Source organism: Pongo abelii, chromosome 4, assembly GCF_028885655.2.
Source record: "Pongo abelii isolate AG06213 chromosome 4, NHGRI_mPonAbe1-v2.0_pri, whole genome shotgun sequence".
Taxonomy (NCBI): domain Eukaryota; kingdom Metazoa; phylum Chordata; class Mammalia; order Primates; family Hominidae; genus Pongo; species Pongo abelii.
The window spans coordinates 15,856,234-15,871,187 of record NC_071989.2 but is presented as its reverse complement, the minus strand read 5'-3'; positions in this window follow the sequence as shown (position 1 = coordinate 15,871,187).

The window sequence follows — 14,954 nt, the reverse complement described above, 5'->3', positions numbered from 1 at the left end:
AAACTAGAACTCAATAACAAAAGGAACTTTGGAAAATACACAAACACATGGAAATTAAACATGTTCCTGAACAACCAATGAGTCAATGAGGAAATTAGGAGGGAAATTTAAACATTTCTTAAAGCAAACAAAAATGGAAAATACAACATACAGGATTTATGGGATATGGCAAAAACAGTACTGAGAAGAACATTTATAGCAATAAATGCCTACATCAGAAAAGTAGAAAGACTTCAAATAAATAATCCAATGATAGACCTGAAGTAAATAGAAAAGCATGAACAAACTAAACCTAAAATTAGTAGAAGGAAAAAAGTAATAAATATCAGAGCAGAAATAAATAAAACAGAGATAAAAATAGATTACCAAAACAAAAAATTGATTTTCCGAAAAGATAAACAAAATTGACAAACCTTTAGCTACACTAAGAAAAAAAGACAGAAAACCCAAATAAACAAAATCAAAAACAAAAATGGAGATATAAGAGAAACCATAGAGATACAAAAAAAATCACTAGAGACTATTATGAACAACTACATACCAATAAATAGGAAAACCCAGAATAAATGGGTAAATTCCTGGACATGTACGACCTACCAAGATTGAAGCAAATGAAGAAATAAAAAACCTCAACAAACCAATAATTAATAATGAGATCAAAGCCATAATAAAAAGTCTCCCCCCAAAGGAAATGCCAGGACCGGATGGCTTCACTGCAGAATTATAGCAAATATTTAAAGAAGAATTAATACCACTTTTCAAACTCTTCAAAAAAAGTTAAGAGGAGGGAATACTTCCAGACTCATTCCATGAGGTCAGCACTACTCTCATAACAAAACCAGACAAGAACACAACCAAAAGAAAGAAACTACAGGCCAATATCTCTGATGAATAGAGATGCAAAAATCCTCAACAAAATACCAGCAAGAAGAATTCAACAGCACATTAAAAAGATCATTTATCATGATCAAGTGAAATTCATCCCAGGAATGCAATGATAGTTCAACATATGCAAATCAATAAATGTGATACATTACATTAACAAAACCAAGAACAAAAAACATATGATCATTTCAATAGATTTTGAAAAATTATTTGATAAAATTTAACATTATGATTAAAACCCTCAACAAACTAGATAAAGAAAGAACATACTTCAAACTGATAAAGGCCATCTATGAGAAACCCATAGCTAACATCATACTGAATGGGAAAAATTGAAAGCCTTTCCTTTAAGATATGGAACAAGACAAGGCACCCACTGTCATCACTTTTATTCAACATAATACTGGAAGTCCTGGGCAGAGCAATCAGAGTACAGAAGGAAATAAAGGGCATTCAAATTGGTAAGGAAGAAGTCAAATTAGCCTTGTTTGCTGATGACCTGACTTTATACTTAGACAAACATAAAGACTCCACCAATAACAGGTTAGTTAATTCCATAAAGGAATTCAGCAAAGTTGCAAGATACAAAATCAACCTACAAAAATCAGTGGCATTTAAATCTGTGAACAGCTAACACTCTGAAAAAAATGAAGATATTAATCCCATCTATAATAGCTACAAACAATATGAAATACCTAGAAATCAATTTAATCTAAGAAGAGGAAGCTCTATAAAAGGTAAAGTATAAAACACTGATGAAAGAAATTGAAGAGAGGATGCAAAAAAATGAGAAGTTATTTTATGCTGATTGAGCAAAAATTAATGTTGTTAAATGAAAATTCTGCCCAAAACAACTTGTAGATTCAATGCAATCTCAATATAATACTAATGTCATTTTTCACAAAAATAAAATAAATAATCCTAAAATTTATATGGACCCGCAAAAGTCCCCAGATAGTCAAAGCAATTCTGACCAAACAGAACAAAGTAGGATACATCACACTCTTGCACAGACCAAATGGACAGAATAGAGAAGTTAAATATAAATCCATGTGTTTACAGCCAATTCATTTTTAGCAAAGGCACCAAAACATACAGTGAGGAAAGGATAGTCTCTTCAATAAATGGTGCTGGGAAAACTGGTTAACCATATGCAGAAGAATGAAACTAGATCCCTGTCTCTCACTGTATACCAAAATCAAATAAAAATGGATTGAAGACTTCAATCTAAAACTGGAAACTCTGATACTACTAGCAGAAAACATTGAGACAATGGTCTAGGGCATTAGTCTGGGCAAAAAATCTTGTGTAAGACCTGAAAAACAAAGGTAAACAAAGCAAAAATGGACAAATGAGATTACATCAATTTGAAAAGCTTCTCTTCAGCAAAGGATACAGTGAACAAAGTGAAAAGACAACCTGCAAAGTGGGAGAAAATATTTACAAACTATCCATCTGATAAGGGATTGATAACCAGAATATATAAGGAACCTAACTCAATAGCAAAAAAAATTATTCAATTAAAAATGGGCAACTTGGCTGAATAGATGTACTAGTCAGTGTCCTCTAGAGGGACAGGACTAACAGGATAGATGTGTATATGAAAGGGAGTTTATTAAGGAGTATTGACTCACACAATCCCAAGGTGAAGTCCCACAATAGGCCATCTGCAGGCTGAGGAGCAAGGAAGCGAGTCCGAATCCCAAACCTCAAAAGTAGGAAAGCTGACAGTACTGCCTTCAGTCTGTGGCCGAAGGCCTGGGACCCCCTGGCAAACAGCTTGTGTAGGTCTAAAGAGTCCAAAAGCTGAAAAATTTGGAGTTCAATGTTTGAGGGCAGGAAGCATTCAGCACAGGAGAAAGATGACACCTGGAAGACTCAGCTAGTCTAGTCCTTCCACGTTCCTCTGCCTGCTTTTATCCTGGTTGCATTGGCACCTGACTATATGGTGCTCACCCAAATTGAGGGTGGGTCTGCCTCTCCCAGTCCACTGATTCAAATGTTAATCTCCATTGGCAACACCCTCACAGACACACCCAGGAACAATATTTTGCATCCTTCAATCCAATCAAGTTGACAATATTAACTATCACAATGGATATCTCTTGAAAGAAAACATACAAAGGACCAACAGTTATAGGAAAAAATGCTCAACATCACTAATCATCAGAGAAATGCAAATCAAGACCATGATGAGGTATCATCTCACTGATTGAAATGGCTTTTATCAAAAAGGCATGCAATAACTGAGATGCAATTCTAGCGAGGATGTGGAGAAAGGTGAATGCATTGTCTTTTTTGGTGCAAAGGTAAATCTTTTTTTTTTTTTTGAGATAAGAGTCTTGCTCTGTCACCCAGGCTGGAGTGCCGTGGCATGATCTCAACTCACTGTAACCTCCGCCTCCCAGGTTCAAGCAATTCTTGTGCTTCAGCCTCCCGAGGAGCTGGGAATGTCAGCATGCACCACCATAATTGGCTAATTCTGATATTTTTAGTATGGACAGGGTTTCACCATGTTGGCCAGGCTGGTCTCGAACTGTTGACCTCAAGTGATCCACCTGCCTTGGCCTCCCAAAGTGCTGGGATTACAGGCATGAGTCACCATGCTCAGCCGAGAATGTAAATTAGTACAGCCACTATAGAAAACTCTAAGCAGTTTCCTCCAAAAACTAAAAACAGAACTACCATATGATCTAGCATTTCTACTACTGGGAGAAAAGGAAAATCAATATACCAAAGAGATATCTGTCCTTCTATGTTTATTGCAACACTATTCACAATGGCTAAAATGGGATATCAAACTAAGTGCCCAACAATGAATGACTGGATAAAGAAAATGTGGTATATATACACAGTGGAATGTTATTCAGCCCCAAAAGTTAAAATCCTAATTTGCAGAATATGGATGGAACTGGAGGCTGTTAGGTTGTGAAGAAAGCCAGATACAGAAAGACAAATATTGCATGTGCTCACTCACATGTGGGAGCTAAAAAAGTGGATCTAATGAAAATAGAAAGTAGATTGGTTACTGGAGAAGAGGAAGGGAATAAGGGAGGGGAAAATACAGAGTATGATTAATGGGTGCAAGTATACAGTCTGATATTAGAAATATGATATAATATTTAATAGATCATTATGGTGACGATAGTTTACAACATCTATTTTATAGTTCAAAATGGCTAGAAGAGAATAATTTGACTATTTCTAGCAGAAAGAAATATTTAAGATGGTAGATATCCTAATTACACAGATTTGATTTTTACAAATTATGTAGATGTATCAAGTTATCAGATATACCCAGAAAAAGAAAAGAAAAGATAATTGATATGGTTTGCCTCTGTGTCACCACCAAAATCTCATCCAGAATTGTAATCCCCACATGTTAAGGGAAGGACCAGGTGGGAGGTGATTGGATCATGGAGGCAGTTTCCCACGTTTGTTCTCATGATAGTGAGGAAGTTCTCATGACAGCTGATGGTTTTAAAGTGTGGCAATTCCTCTCTCTCTCTCTGTCTCTTTCTCCTGCCACCATGTAAGACATGCCTTGCTTCCCTTTTACCTTCCATCATGACTGTAAGTTTCCTGAGGCCTCCCCAGCCATGTAGAACTGTGGGTCAATTAAACCACTTTTCTTTATAAATTACCCAGCTGTGTGAGAATGGACTAATACAATGATTAACATTATTTAGTCATTAGAGAAATGAAAATCAAAACCACAATGAGATACTACTTTACATCCAGTAGAATGGCTAAAATTTAAAAAAAGGATAACGTGTTGACAGGGGTGTGACAAAATTAGAAGCCTCATACACTTTTGGTGGGAATACAAAATGGTGCATCTATTAGGTTGGTGCAAAAGCAATTGCTGTTTTTGCAATTACTTTCAATGAAAAAAATGGTAATTACTTTTCAACTAACCTAATACCTTGCAAAACAATGTTGTTGTTCAAAAGGTTAAAGATAGTTTCCATATGACCTATTAATTTCACTTCTAGGTATATACCCCAAAGAAATAAAAATTTATGCCCACACAAGGAGTTGTGCATAAATGTTTAGAACATCATTGTTTATTGTAACCAAAATGTAGAAAAATCTTAAAGTCCACAAACTGATAAATGGATAAACAAAATATAGTATATTCATACAATGGAATATTATTCAGTCTTAATATGTAATGAAGTATGGACACATGCTACAACATGGATGAACTAAGTGAAAGAAGCCAGTGAAAATAGACCACGTATAATTCAGTTCATATGATATGTCTAGGACAGGGAAATCTATACATAGTTAAAGTAGATTAGTGGTTGCTTAGGGCTGGAAGAATGCATGGGGTAAGAGGAAGGAAATACTTAAGGTTATAAGGTTTCTTCTTTAGGTGAAGAAAATATTTGAAAATTGACTCAGAGAATGCTTACACATATCTGTGAACATACTAATGACTATTCAATTGTATAATTTAAAAGGATGAATGTATGCCTTGTGAATTATATCTCAATAAAGCTGTCTTAAATGTGACATAATGAATAAGATTCGTACAGAAAGTGTAAGTGAAGACAAGACACATTTGAGACACTATTCAGTTATATCTCAAGATGAGTGACTTTTGGTATTACACAAAGAGGTAAATTTGACTAGCTAATCACCAAGTGTAGGGCACTCAACTTGATTTGAGGATAATAAAATCAGATGGTGATAGATCACATTAGAAAGATTATTGCCAGGAAATTTCTCAAACACAACTTCTGTAATCAGTGACCCATGTTCAGGATGAATAAGGTGACACAACACTTGAGTTGGCAAAGAGTGTTCATCAAGATGTGAGACGCAGCTAAGATAATTTCAATTATTTTGAGTGGTCATTCACAATCAAGAAACGTTTTTTTTCCTCCCTGTGGTATTAATTTACACTCGATATACTGTCTTGACCAAGAATTTAAATTTTTTTCCAAGACACACATGGATTGCATTGGCATTTACTATGGTTTTTCTAGTCTCGGGGAAAAATATGAAAACCTGAGAAATAAGAGTATTGAACTAGCATGAACTTCATCGTGACATAATTAGGGGTGGGTTTATATTTCTTCACAAACTTATAAAATGGTTTCAGAAGAAGATTATGGTCAATATTAAAAGATCAGCTATGGACAAAAATTTGAAAGATTTTTACTTCTGTTGTTATATCTGTCAGTTTGTGTAGTCTGTTCATTGATGAGAGCACTGAGAACTGGTAATATATTAATACCAGCTCTTAAGAACTCTACCATTCTCATGGCTATTTGATACTGTTTGGTTAAGCATTACTCTAATATCTTAAGATGAAAAGTCAGTGGTAGGAAACAAGAATTTTGTTTATAGTAACATTCTACCACAGGCCTGGAAGTCACTATTGTTTGACAATCTAAAAAGTATCATCAAGCAGACAAGTTAAATGTCATTTGTCCTTTTTCTATCTGGTCTGAAGAGGCTCACCAATGATTGTCTTTGTGGGAAAAACAAGGAAATTTGAAAAACCATATGATAATTTGAAGGTATTTTTGTTGTTGTGTTTGTTCTTGTTTTGAGCATTTACATTATGTTTTGGGCAACTTTGCAGAAGTACAAGCAGCATTGTGCTAAAATTTGGGTGTATTCCTAAATCTTTCTAGAGTTTGTTATTCACTCTACTCTTGATTCAACCTAGCAAGTTTTCTTGAAGCATTGGAAAATTCTGAATAGAAGTTGCTGATTTTGAACTGCCTCTTCAAAAGTAACATTGTTTTATTTATTTGCTTTTAATTTTTAAAATGTTTGTGGTTACATAGTAGGTATATATATTTCTGGGGTACATGGAATGTTTTGATACAGCATGTAATGTGAAATAAGCACATCATAGGGAATGGGTTTTCCATTGCTCAAGCATTTATCCTTTGAGTTACAAGCAATCTAATTACACTCTATTTTTAAATGTATGCTATTGTGCTATCAAATAGGAGGTCTTATTCATCCTTTCTATTTTTTGTATCCATTAACTATTCCCACTTCCCCCTACCACCACCCATTTCGTCCCTGGAAAGCCTTCCCAAGAAGGTTGTGTACAAACAAGCCCAGACAGTGAAGACTACAGTAAATACCTAACTCTTCAATACCTAGACACTGAAGAACATTTACTAGCATCAACACCATCCAGAAAAACACGACCTCACCAAATGAACTAAATAAGCCACCAGGGACCAATCATTCAGAAACAGAGATGTGTGAGATTTTAGACAGAATTTGAAATACCTGTGTGAAGAAAATGCAAAGAAATTCAAGATAACACAAAGAAGAAATCAGAATCCTATGTCATATGGTTTAGCTCTATGTCCCTACCCAAATCTCATCTTGAATTGCACTCCCATAATTCTCATGTGTAATGGGAGAAGCCCCATTGGGAGATAATTGAATCATGATGGTGGTTTCCCCCATACTGCTCTTGTGGTAATAAATAAGTCTCCCAAGATCTGATGGTTTTATCAGGGGTTTCCACTTTTGCATCTTTCCCATTCTTTCTTTGCCTGCTGCCATCCATGTAAGACAGAACTTGTTCCTCCTTGTGTTCTGCCATGATTGTGAGGCTTCCCCAGTCACATGGAACTGTAAATCCAATTAAACCTCTTTCTTTTGTAAATTTCCCGGTCTCAGATATGTCTTTATCAACAGCATGAAAATGGACTAATGCAGTATAGTGGTACCAGTAGAGGGGGGCACTCTGAAAAGATACCTGAAAATGTGGAAGTGACTTTGGAACTGGGTAACAGGTAGAGGTTGGAATGGTCTAGAGGGCTCAGAGGACAGGAAAATGTGGGAAAGTTTGGAACCTCCTAGAGGCTTGTTGAAAGGCTTTACCCAAAATGCTGATATGGACAGTAAGGTCCAGGCTGAGGTGGTCTCAGATGGAGATGAGGAACATGTTGGGAACTGGAGCAAATGTGACTCTTGTTATGTTTTAGCAAAGAGACTGGTGGCATTTTGCCCCTGCCCTAGCGATTTGTGGAACTTTGAACTCTAGAGAGTTGATTTAGGGTACCTGGTGGCAGAAATTTCAAAGCAGCAAAGTATTTAAGAGGTGACTTGGGTGCTGTTAAAAGCATTCATTTGAAAAGGGAAACAGGGCATACATAAAAGTTTGAAAAATTTGCAGCCTGACAATGTGATAGAAAAGAAAATCTTATTTTCTGAGGAGAAATTCAAGCCAGCTGCAGAAATTTGCATAAGTATCGAGGAGCCAAATGTTAATCCCCAAGACAATGGGAAAAATGTCTCCAGGGCATGTCAGAGGTCTTCATGGCAGCCCCTCCCATCACAGGCCTGAAGGCTTAGGCAGAAAAAGTGGTTTTGTGGACCGGGCCCAGAGTCCTTAAGCTGTGTGCAGCCTAGGGACTTGGTACCCTGTATACCAGCTGCTCCGGCCATGGCTGAAAGGGGCCAAGGTACAGCTCGGGCCATGGCTTCAGATGGTGCAAGCCCCAAGACTTGGCAGCTTCCATGTGGTGTTGAGCCCATGGGTGGAGAGAAGTCAAGGATTGAGGTTTGGGAATGTTCACCTAGATTTCAGAAGATGCATGGAAACACCTGGATTCCCAGGCAGAAGTTTGCTGCAGGGGCAGGATCTTGTGCAAAACCTCTGCTAGGACAGTGCAGAAGGGAAATGTGGGGTTGGAGCCCCCACACAGGGTTCCTACCAGGGCACCACCTAGTGGAGATGTGAGAAGAGGGCTGCCACCATCTTCCAGACCCCAGAATGGTAAATCCACTGACAGCTTGCACTGTGCACCTGGAAAAGCCACAGACACTCAACACCAGCCCATGAAAGCAGCTGGGAGGAAGGTTGTACCCTGCAGAGCCACAGGGGTGGAGCTGCCCAAGAGCATGGGAACCCACCTCTCGCATCAGCCAGCGTGACCTGGATGTGAGACATGGAGTCAAAGGAACTCATTTGGAGCTTTAAGTTCTCACTGCCCTGCTGGATTTCAGACTTGCAGGGGCCCTGTAGTACCTTTGTTTTGGCCAATTTCTCCCATTTGGAAATGTATTTACCCAATGTCTATACTCCCATTGTATCTATGAAATAACAAGCTTGCTTTTAATTTTACAGGCTTATAGGTGGAAGGGACTTGCCTTGTCTCAGATGAGACTTTGAGTTAAAGTCTCATTGGGCTGTAGACCTTTGAGTTAATGTTGAAATCAGTTAAGATTTTGGGGGACTGTTGGGAAAATATGATTGGTTTTGAAATGTGAGGACATGAGATTTGGCAGGGGCTGGGAGGGAATGATACGGTTTGTCTCTGTGTTCCCAACCAAATCTCATCTTGAATTGTACTCTCATAATTCCCATGTGTTGTGGGAGGGACCCAGTGGGAGACAGTTGAATCATGGGGGTAGTTCCCCCATACTATTCTTATGGTAGTGAATAAGTCTCATGAGATCTGATGGTTTTTATCAGGGGTTTCAGCTTTTGCATCTTCCTTATTCTTTCTTTCCCTGCTGGCATCCATGTAAGACAGGGCTTGCTCCTCCTTGCCTTCTGCCATGATTGTGAGGCTTCCTCAGCCATGTGGAAATGTAAGTCCAATTAAACCTCTTTCTTTCGTAAGTTGCCCAGTCTCAGGTATGTCTTTATCAGCAGCATGAAAACGAACTAATACACTATTGGATAAATCTAACAAAAATACTGAAACAATTAAAAAGAATCAAACAGACATTCTGGAGCTGAAAAATGCAATTGGCATATTGAAGATGCATGGGAGTCTTTTAATAGCAGAATTCATCAAGTAGAAGAAATAATTAGTGAGCCTGAAGGCAGGCTATTTAAAAATATACGATCAGAGGAAACAAAAGTAAAAAGAACAAAAAACAATAAAGCATTCCTAGAACATCTAGAAAATGGCCTCAAAAGGACAAATCTAAGTATTGGCCTTAAAGAGGAGGTAGAGAAAGAGACTGGGGTAGAAAATGTATTCAAACAGATAATAACACAACACTTCCCAAAATAGAGAAAGATATCAAGTGGATTTAACTGAAAGAAGACTACCTCAAGGCACCTAATATCAAGCTCCCAAAGGTCAAGGATAAAGAAAGGATCCTAAAAACATCAAGAGAAAAGAAACAAATAGTATACAATACAGCTCCAATATGTCTGGCTGCAGGCTTTTTAGTGGAAATTGTACAGACCAGAAGAGAGTGGCATGACATATTTACAGTGTTGAAGGAATACAATTTCTACCATAGAATAGTATATCCAATGAAAATATCCTTCAAACATAAAGGAGAAATAAAGACTTTCCCAGATAAACAAAAGCTGAGGGATTTCATCAACACTAGACTTGTCCTACAAAAAATGCTAAAGGGAGTACTTCAATCAGAAAGAAAAGGACATTAATTAGCAATCAGTAGTGACCTGAAGGTACAAAACTCACTGGTTATAGTAAGTATACTGAAAAACACAGAGTATTACAACTTTGTAATGGTTTACACTACTCTTTTCCTAAGTAGAAAAACTAAACAATAAACCAATCAAAATAATAACAAGAACAACTTTTCAAGACATAGACAATACAATAAGATATAAATAGAAACCACTAATAGTTAAGCGTGGGGAAGAAGGTCAGGAATAGAGTTTTTATTAGTGTTCTTTTTGCTTGTTTGTTGATACACAGTGTTAAGTAGTTATCCTCTTAAAATAATGGGTTATAAGATAGTATTTGCAAGCTTCATAGTACCCTCAAACCAAAAAACATACTATGAATACACAAACAATAAAAAGCAACAAACTAAATCATAACACCAGAGAAAATTAGCTTTACTAAAGGAAGACAGGAAGGAAAGTAAGAAGGAAGAGAACACCACAAATCATCCAGAAAACAAATGACAAAATGGCAGGAATATGTCCTTACTTAACAGAAATAACATTGTATGTAAATGGGCTAAACACTCCCATTAAAAGACATAGAGTGGCTGAATGCAAGCAGAAACAAGACCCATGGATCTGTTGTCTGCAAGAAACACACTTTACCTAGAAAGATACAAGTAGACTGAAAATAAAGGGATAGAAAAAGATATCTCATGTCAATGGATTGGAAAAAAGAGCAGATGTGGTTATATTTATATCAGAAAAAATAGATTTCAAGACAAAAACTATAAGAGGAGACAAAGAAGGTCACTATAGAATGATAAAGGAGTCAATTCAGCAAGGGGTTATAATAATTTTAAATATACATATGCCACCAACATTGGAGCATCTGGATATATACGCAAATATTCTTAGAGCTAAAGAGAGAGATAGGTCCCAATATGGTTAACCTTTGTTTCCTCATCCAAATCTTATCTTGAACTGTAGTTCCCATTATCCCCACATGTCATGGGAGGGACTCAGTGAAAGGTAATTTAATCACGGCAGTGGTTAACCCCATGGAGTTCTCGTGATAGTGAGTGAGTTCTCATGAGACCTGATGGTTTTATAAGGGACTTTTCCCCTTTATTTGGCACTTCTCTCTCCTGCCACCATGTGAAGAAGGACATGTTTACTTCCCCTTCCACCATGATTGTAAGTTTCCTGAGGCTTCCTCAGTCATGCTGAACTGTGAGTCAATTAAACCTCTTTCCTTTATAAATTACCCAGTCTCAGGTATTTCTTCATAGCAGCATGAAAATGGACTAATACAGTAAATTGGTATCGCAGAGAGTGGAGTGCTGCTCTAAGGATACCCCAAAATGTGGAAACAACTCTGGAACTGGGTAATGGCAGAGACTGAAACAGTTTGGAGGGCTCAGAAGAAGATAGAAAAATGTGGGTAAGTTTGGGATTTTCTAGAGACTTGGAGGGCTCAGAAGACAGGAAGACGCAGGAAAGTTTGGAACTTCCCAGAGACTTGTTGAATAGCTTTGACCAAAATGCTGATAGTGATATGGACAATGAATTCTGGGCTGAGGTGGTCTCAGATGGCAATGAGAAACTTGTTGGGAACTAGAGTAAAGGTCACTCTTGGTATGCTTTAGCAAAGAGACTGGTGACATTTTGCCCCTGCCCTAGAAATCTGAGGAATTTTGAACTTGAGAGAGATGATTTAGGGTATCTGGTGGAATAAATTTCTAAGCAACAAAGCATTCAAGAGGTGAGACAGCAAAGTTTGGAAAATCTGCAGCCTGACAGTGCAGTAGAAAAGAAAAACCCATTATCTGGGGAAAAATTCAAGCCAGCTGCAGAAATTTGCCTAAGTGATAGGGAGCCAAATGCTAATCGCCAAGACAATGGGGAAAATGTCTCCAGGGCATGTCAGGACCTTCATGGCAGCCTCTCCCATCACAGACCCAAAGGCCTAAGAGGGAAAAGTGGTTTTTTGGGCCAGGGTCAGGGCCTCCCTGCTGTGTGTAACTTCAGGACTTCATTCCCTGCATCCCAGCTGTTCCAGCTGAAGCTAAAAAGAGCCAAGGTCAGCTCAGGTCATTGTTTCATAGGGTGCAAGCCCCAATCCTTGGCAGATTCTACATAGTGTTTGGCCTGCAGGTGCACAGAAGAGAAGAATTGAGGTTTGGGAACCATTCCTTAGATTTCAAAGGATGTATGGAAATGCCTGGATGTCCAGGCAGAAGTCTGCTGCATTAGTGGAAACTTCATGGAGAACAACTGCTAGGGTGATGCAGAAGGGATATGTGGGCTTGGAGCTCCCCACACAGAGTCCCCACTGTGTCACTGTCTAGTGGAGCTGTGAGAAAAGGGCCATGGTTCTCCAGACCCCAGAATGATAGATCCACCAACAGCTTGCACTGTGCACCTGGAAAAGCCACAGACAATGGCAGCTATGAAAGCAGCAAGGAGGGAGGCTGTACTCTGCAAAGTGTGGAGCTACCCTAGGCTGTGGGAGCCCACCTCTTGGATCAGCATGACCTGGATGTGAGACTTGGAGTCAAAGGAAATCATTTTGAAACTTTAAGGTTTAATGACCACCATATTAGATTTTGGACATGCATAGGGCCTGTAGCCTCTGTTTTGACCAATTTCTCTCATTTGGAATGCATGTATTTACCCAGTGCCTGTACCCCATTGTATCTAGAAAGTAACTAACTTTGTTTTCGTTTTACAGGCTCATAAGTGGAAGGGATTTTCTTTGTCTCAGATCAGAGTTTGGACTTGGACTTTTGGGCTAGTATGTTGGAATGAGCAAAGACATCAGGGGACTGTTGGAAAGGCATGATTGTGTTTTGAAATATGAGATTTGGGAGGGTCCAGGGGCAGAATGATATTGTTAGGCTTTGTGTTCCCTTCCAAATCTCATATTGAATTGTAGTCCCATAATCCTCATGTGTTGTGGGAGGGACTTGGTGGAAGGTAGTTGAATCTTGGGGAAGGTTACCCCCATGCTGTTCTTATGACAGTGAAAGAGTTCTCATGAGAGCTGATGGTTTTATAAAGCGCTTTTCCCCTTTGCTCAACACTGCTCTTTGCCCTGTGAAGAAGATCATGTTTGCTTCCCCTTTCATCATAATTGTAGTTTCCTGAGGCCTCCCCAGCCATGCAGAACTGTGAATCAATTAAACCTCTTTCCTTTATAAATTACCTAGTTTTGGGTATTTCTTCATAGCAGCATGAGAACGGACTGATACAGGCCCCAATACAATACTAGCTGGAGACTTTGCATCCCCACTTTCAGCATTGGATAGATATTCCAGACAGAAAATCAAAAAAGAAACATTGAACTTAAACTCCAAGTAAACAATCAAACAATGCACCATAAAAAGCTAGAAAAGCAGTAGCAAATCAAACCTGAAATTAGTAGAAGAAAAGAAATAATAAAGATCAGAGAAGAAATAAATCAAATTGAAATGATAAAAAAACAAGAAAAAAAATCAATGAAACAAAAAGTTAGTTCTTTGAAAACTTAAAATTGACAAACCTTTAGTCAGTCTAACTGAGAAGAGGGAAGATCCAAATAAATAAAATCAGAAATGGAAAATAGAACTTTACAACTAATACTAAAGATATTTAAAAGGACATTAGAGGCTACTATGAGCAACTATATGCCAATAAATTGGAAAACCTAGAAGAAATGGACAAATTCCCAGACACATACAACCTACCAAGATTGAACAACAAAGAAGTCCAAAACCTGAAAAGACCAATAACAAGTAATGAGATCAAAGCTGTAATAAAAAGTTTCCTGCTAAAGGAAAGCCCAGGACCAGATGGCTTCACTGTTAAATTATACCAAACATTTTAAGAAGAACTAATACTAGTCCAACTCAAACTATTCTGAAAAATAGAAGAGGAAGGAATACTTTTGAGCTCATTCAACAAGGCTGGTATTACCCTAATACCAAAAATGAGACAAAGACACATCAAAAAAAGAAAACTATATGCCAATATCTCTGATTAATATTAATACAAAATACTAGTAAACTGAATTTAACAATATATTAGAAAGATCATTCATCATGACTAAGTAGAATTTATCCCTGGAATGCAAGGATGATTCAACATACGCAAATCAATCAATGTGATACATCATATCAACAGAATGAAGGATAAAAACCATATGATCATTTTAATTGACACTGAAAAAGCATTTGATAAAATCCAACATCCCTTCATGATAAAAACTCTCAAAATGTGGTACATATACACCATGGAATACTATGCAGCCATAAAAAGGAATGAGGTAATATCCTTTGGAGGAACATGGATGGAGCTCAAAGCCATTATCTTCAGCAAACTAACGCAGGAACAGAAAACGAAACATCACATGTTCTCACTTAGAAGTGGGAGCTGAACAATGAGAACACATGGACACGGGGTAGGGAACAACACACATTGGGGTCTGTTGGGAGTGGTTAGGGGGAGGGGGAGGGAGTGCATCAGGAAAAATAGCTAATGCATGTGGGGCTTAATACCTAGGTAATTGAGTTGATAGGTGCCGCAAACCACCACGGCACACATTTACCTGTGTAACAAACCTGCACATCCTGCACATGTATCCTGGAACTTAAAATAAAATATTTTAAAAAAGAAGGAACATGACTCAACATAACAACAGCTATATATGACAGACTCACAG